Below are 6,870 nucleotides of genomic sequence, written 5' to 3' on the forward strand. Positions count from 1 at the left end.
CACACCTTAATCTATGGTGTGTAGAAGCTCCACCGTTGAAAATACATAAGAACAGGGTCTAGGCATGGCCAAATGGCCAGCTTCCCAATGATCTAAGATAGCATAAAATGAAGATAGCTACCCCTCGATGTCTCAATACAATAGTAAAAGGTCCTACTTATAGAAAACTAGTAGCCTAAGGTTTACAGAAATGAGTAAATGACATAAAAATCCACTTCTGGGCCCGCTTGGTGTGTGCTTGGGCTGAGCAATGAAGCATTTTCGTGCAGAGACTTCTCTTGGAGTTAAACGCCATCTTTTATGCCATTTTGGGCGTTTAACTCCCATTTTGGTGCCAGTTCCAGCGTTTAACGCTGGGATTTCTGAGGGTGACTTTGAACGCCGGTTTGGGCCATCAAATCTTGGGCAAAGTATGGACTATCATATATTGCTGGAAAGCCCAGGATGTCTACTTTCCAATGCCGTTGAGAGCGAGCCAATTGGGCTTCTGTAGCTCCAGAAAATCCACTTTGAGTGCAGGGAGGTCAGAATCCAACAGCATCTGCAGTCCTTTTTAGTCTCTGAATCAGATTTTTGCTCAGGTCCCTCAATTTCAGCCAGAAAATACCTGAAATCACAGAAAAACACACAAACTCATGGTAAAGTCCAGAAAAGTGAATTTTAACTAAAAACTAATAAAAATATACTAAAAACTAACTAGATCATACTAAAAACACACTAAAAACAATGCCAAAAAGCATACAAATTATCCGCTCATCAAATTCCCTTTCATATGTTATGAATTTTACATTCACAATGAGCGAGTAGTTCCCTAACTTGATGGGGAGTTGATTGAAAGGAACCCTTGAGTTGAAAGGCTTAAAGAAAGATTGTAATTGGGTTTATTGTTGGATTGCCCTCTAGTCACTAACACCAATCCCTTTTAATTAAGTGGGTTGCAACTTGGGAACGGACGTAGCATTCCAACTTGTTTGACTTTTCCTTACCTAGTAAGAGATAACTAAATAGGATAACCTTTAATTAGCAATTAATCTAGAGAGTAATCCAACAATAATGGGGCTTCCAACTAATCAACTCCCAGTCAAGGCTTTTATTTACATTATTCAAATTCTCCAATTTTATTTCCTGTTTACTCAACTAAAACCTTTTTGAAAACATCTGATTAATAAAATAGCACACTTTTCTGCAACTCGTTGGGAGACGACCTAGGATTCATACTCCCATTATTTTTTTTAAATTTCTGTGACACCTTTCTAAATTGATAAGTGGATTTCTTGCGAGTTAAGAACTATACTTGCAACGTATATATTTTAATAATTTTTTAATTCGCCAATTTCTACCCGCATCACACCCCAATTAATAGAAAAAAAAATTTTAGAACATGCTTGAATTATACACATTGTGGATCGTGTTTTTTGAGCTAAGAACACAAGCATGTGAGATTTGAGCCTAATTGTGTGGTTACATAATATAACCACTTATCTTCATTCTTGTGTGCATTATTCTCTTTCTTTGATTGTAATCTTTAATTTGTTTGATTCTATATGTCCATTATTCTATGTATACATGCATTTATATGATTGAAGCCATCGTTTCAAATAGATCACTTACCCAAATAGCCTACCTTTTATCTTCCATTGTTAACCAATTTTGAGCCTATGCTTAACCCACTTGTTCTTAATTTTAGCACATTACAATCCTAAAGCAAAAATTAATAAATGTCCCTTATTTGGGTCTTTGATTAGTGATGAGCGGATAATTTATACGCTTTTTGGCATTGTTTTTAGGTAGTTTTTAGTAGGATCTAGCTACTTTTAGGGATGTTTTCATTAGTTTTTATGCTAAATTCACATTTCTGGACTTTACTATGAGTTTGTATGTTTTTCTGTGATTTTAGGTAATTTCTGGCTGAAATTGAGGGACCTGAGCAAAACTCTGATAGAAGGCTAACAAAGGACTGCTGATGTTGTTGGATTCTGACCTCCCTGCACTCGAAATGGATTTTTTGGAGCTACAGAACTCCAATGGCGCGCTCTTAACGGCGTTGGAAAGTAGACATCCAGATCTTTTCAGCAATATATAATAGTCCATACTTTATTTGAGATTAGATGACGCAAACTGGCGCTCAACGTCACTTCCATGCTGCATTCTGGAGTCAAACGCCAGAAACACGTCACGAACCAGAGTTGAACGCCAAAAACACGTTACAACTTGGCGTTCAACTCCAAAAGAAGCCTCTGCACGTGTAAAGCCCAAGCTCAGCCCAAACATACACCAAGTGGGCCCCAGAAGTGGATTTCTGCATCAATTACTTATCTCTATAACCCTAGTAGCTAGTTTTAGTATAAATAGAACATTTTACTATTGTATTAGGGGTCATTCTCCCTATTTTTGAATTCATATCACATTTTGGGGGCTGGCCATTCGACCATGCCTGGACCATCACTTATGTATTTTCAACGGTGGAGTTTCTGCATACCATAGATTAAGGGTGTGGAGCTCTGCTGTACCTCGAGTTTTAATGCAACTACTACTGTTTTCTATTCAATTCAGTTTATTCCTGTTCTAAGATATTCGTTGTACTTCACCATGATAAATGTGATGATCCGTGACACTCATCATCATTCTCACCTATGAACGCGTGACTGACAACCACTTCAGTTCTACCTTAGACCGGGCGCATATCTCTTGGATTCCTTAATAAGAATCTTCGTGGTATAAGCTAGAATTGATGGCGGCATTCATGAGAATCCGGAAAGTCTAAACCTCGTCTGTGGTATTCCGAGTAGGATTCAGGGACTGAATATCTGTGACGAGCTTCAAACTTGCGATTGTTGGGCGTGATGACAAACGCAAAAGAATCAATGGATTCTATTCTGACATGATCGAGAACTGACAGATGATTAGCCGTGCTGTGACAGAGCATTTGGACCATTCACTGAGAGGATGTGATGCAGCCATTGACAACAGTGATTCCCTACATACAGCTTGCCATGGAAAGGAGTAAGAAGGATTGGATGAAGGCAGTATGAAAGCAGAGATTCAGAAGGAGCACAGCATCTTCATACGCCTATTTAAAATTCCCATCGACGATCTACATAAGTATTTCTATCTTTATTTTCTGTTTATTTATTATTATTATTCGAAAATCCATAACCATTTATTATCCGCCTAACTGAGATTTACAAGATGATCATAGCTTGCTTTATACCAACAATCTCCGTGGGATCGACCCTTACTCACGTAAGGTTTATTACTTGGACAACCCAGTGCACTTGCTGGTTAGTTGTGTGAAGTTGTGAAGTTATGTTTGGACCATGGTATCATGCACCAAGTGTTTGGCGCCATTACCAGGGAGAGAACGAACATGAATGCCATTATTAGAGATCACAATTTTGCCTACCAAGTTTTTGGCGCCGTTGTCGGGGAATCAATTTCGAACAACAATTTCACAATTGTTTCCAGACCACAATGGTGCCAAGTTTTTAATCCGGCAACAACATCAAGTTTTTGGCGCCGTTGTCGGGGATTGTTCGAGTTTGGACAACTAACGGTTCATCTTGTTGCTCAGATTAGATAATTTTCTTTTCAAAAATTTTTTCAAAAATTTATCCCTATTTTCAAAAATAAATAAATAAATAAATTATTCTATGACTTCAGAATTTTTAAGAATGGATTCTAGAGTTTCATGTAATAAGTTGAAGCCTGGTTGGCTGTAAAGCCATATCCAAATTCTTTTGGATTGAGGCTTCCACTTGTCAACATAAAAGCCATGTATATGGAGTTGGATGAAGTATCAGCTGTTGCATGCCTGATTTATATCCTAAAGCTGGCTGGCCATTAAGCCATGTCTAACCCTTGGATTAGAGCTTTAGGCTAACATTGAAAGATTCCTGGAATTCTTCTTAAAAATTTTTGAATTTCTTATTCTCTTTTTCCTATATGTTTTTCGAAAAATATAAAATAAAATCCAAAAAATTTATAAAATCGAAAAAAATCAAAAATATTTTTGTGTTTCGTGTTTGAGTCTTGTGTCATGTTTTAAGTTTGGTGTCAACTGCATATTCATCTTGTTCTTGCATTTTTCGAAAATTCATGCAGTCATAGTGTTCTTCATGATCTTCAAGTTGTTCTCGGTAAGTCTTCTTGTTTGATCTTTAAATTTTTTTGTTTGGTGTTGTATGATGTTTTTCATGTGCATTTTTGCATTCATAGTGTCTAAGCATTAAAGATTTCTAAGTTTGGTGTCTTGCATATTTTCTTTACATCAAAAATTTTTCAAAAATATGTTCTTGATGTTCATCATGATCTTCAAAGTGTTCTTGGTATTTATCTTGACATTCATAGTGTTCTTGCATGCATCATTAGTTTTGATCCAAAATTTTCATGTTTTGGGTCATAATTGTGTTTTTCTCTCTCATCATTAAAAATTCAAAAATAAAAAATATATTTTCCTTATTTCTCTCAAAATTTCGAAAATTTGAGTTGAGTTAGTCAAAAATTTTTAAAACTTAGCTATTTCTTATAAGTCAAGTCAAATTTTCAATTTTAAAAATTTTATCTTTTCAAAATCTTTTTCAAAAATCAAATCTTTTTTTATTTTATTTTTCTATTATTTTCGAATATTTAAAATTATTTTTCAAAATCTTTTTCTTATCTTTATTTCAAAATTTTGAAAACTTTAATAACAATTAATGTGATTGATTCAAAAATTTGAAGTTTGTTACTTTCTTGTTAAGAAAGATTCAATCTTTAAATTCTAGAGTCATATCTTTTAGTTTCTTGTTAGTCAAGTAATCAATTTTAATTTTAAAAATCAAATCTTATTCAAAATATCTTTTCAATCATATCTTTTTAATCATATCTTTTTCAAATCATATCTTTTTCAAAAATTTGATTTCAAAATATCTTCCAACTTCTTATCTTTTTAAATTAAATTTCAAATCTTTTTCAACTAACTAGTTAACTTTTTGTTTGTTTTAACTATATCTTATCTCTTTTTCAAAACGACCTAACTACTTTCCTCTCTCTAATTTTCGAAAACTTCTCCCTCTTTTTCAAAATTCTTTTAATTAACTAATAGTTTTAAATTTTAATTTTTAATTTTAATTCCCCTCTTAATTTTCGAAAATTACTAACCCTTTTCAAAATTAATTTTCGAATTCTCTCCCTCTCATCTCCTTCTATTTGTTTATTTATTTACTAACACTTCTCTTCATCCCAAAGAATCTGAACCTATCTTCACCCTTGTGTTTGGATTCTTACCTTTTCCTTCTTCTATTCCCTTTTTCTTCTACTAACATAAAGGAATCTCTCTACTTTGGTAAAGAGGATCCCTATTATTATTTTCTGTTCCCTTCTTTTTCATATGAGCAGGAGCAAGGATAAGAATATTCTTGTTGAAGCAGATCCTGAACCTGAAAGGACTCTGAAGAGGAAACTAAGAGAAGCTAAATTACAACAATCCAGAGACAACTTTACAGAAATTTTTGAAAAGGAAGAGGAGATGGCAGCCGAAAATAATAATGCAAGGAGGATGCTTGGTGATTACACTACACCTACTTCCAAGTTTGATGGAAGAAGCATCTCAATCCCTGCCATTGGAGGAAACAATTTTGAGCTAAAACCTCAACTAGTTGCTCTACTGCAACAGAACTGCAAGTTCCATGGACTTCCATCAGAAGATCCCTACTAGTTTTTAACTGAGTTCTTGCAGATCTATGAGACTATTAAGACTAATGGAGTAGATCCTGAAGTCTACAGGCTCATGATTTTCCCTTTTGCTGTAAGAGACAAAGCTAGAACATGGTTTGATTCACAACCTAAAGATAGCCTGGACTCATGGGATAAGCTGGTCGCGGCCTTCTTGGCTAAGTTCTTTCCTCCTTAAAAGTTGAGCAAGCTTAGAGTGGATGTTCATACTTTCAAACAAAAAGATGGTGAATCCCTCTATGAAGCTTGGAAAAGATACAAACAGATGACCAAAAGGTGTCCTTCTGACATGCTTTCAGGGTGGACCATTCTGGATATATTCTATTATGGTCTATCTGAGTTCTCTAAAATGTCACTAGACCATTCTGCAGGTGGATCCATTCACCTAAAGAAAATGCCTGCAGAAGCTCAAGAACTTATTGACATGGTTGCAAATAACCAGTTCATGTACACTTCTGAGAGGAATTCCGTGAATAATGGGACGCCTCAGAGGAAGGGAGTTCTTGAAATTGATGCTCTCAATGCCATATTGACTCAGAACAAAATGTTGACTCAGCAAGTCAACATGATTTCTCAAAGTCTGAATGGATGGCAAAATGCATCCAACAGTACTAAAGAGGCATCTTCTGAAGAAGAAGCTTATGATCCTGAAACCATGCAATAGCAGAGGTAAATTACATGGGTGAACCTTATAGAAATACCTATAATTCATCATGGAAAAATCATCCAAATTTCTCATGGAAGGTCAACAAAAGCCTCAACAAAGCTTTAATAATGGTGGAAGAAATAGGCTTAGCAATAGCAAGCCTTATCCATCATCTGCTCAGCTGCTGAGCAGAGCACCTCTAACTTAGCAAACTTAGTCTCTAATCTGTCTAAGGCCACTTTAAGTTTCATGGGTGAAACAAGGTCCTCCATCAGAAATTTGGAGGCACAAGTGGGCCAGCTGAGTAAGAAAGTCACTAAAACTCCTCCTAGTACTCTCCCAAGCAATACTGAAGAGAATCCAAAAAGAGAGTGCAAAGCCATAGACATAATCAACATGGCCGAACCTAGAGAGGAAGGAGAGGACGTGAATCCCAATGAGGAAGACCTCATGGGACGTCTCTCAAGCAAGAAGGAGTTCCCTATTGAGGGCCCAAAGGAATCTGAAGGTCA

The 6,870-nt window shown here is 35.7% G+C and overlaps 1 non-coding gene across 1 annotated transcript; it reads right to left on the minus strand.

The window, feature by feature from the left end:
* Nucleotides 1-5,899: 5,899 nt before the first annotated feature.
* LOC127743532 (small nucleolar RNA R71) lies at nt 5,900-6,007 on the minus strand. The gene has a single exon (XR_008004920.1). It is a non-coding gene; the product is annotated as a small nucleolar RNA R71 (small nucleolar RNA).
* Between the last annotated feature and the right edge of the window lie 863 nt (nt 6,008-6,870).

This window comes from Arachis duranensis, chromosome 10 (genome assembly GCF_000817695.3).
Source record: "Arachis duranensis cultivar V14167 chromosome 10, aradu.V14167.gnm2.J7QH, whole genome shotgun sequence".
In the NCBI taxonomy this organism is placed as follows: domain Eukaryota; kingdom Viridiplantae; phylum Streptophyta; class Magnoliopsida; order Fabales; family Fabaceae; genus Arachis; species Arachis duranensis.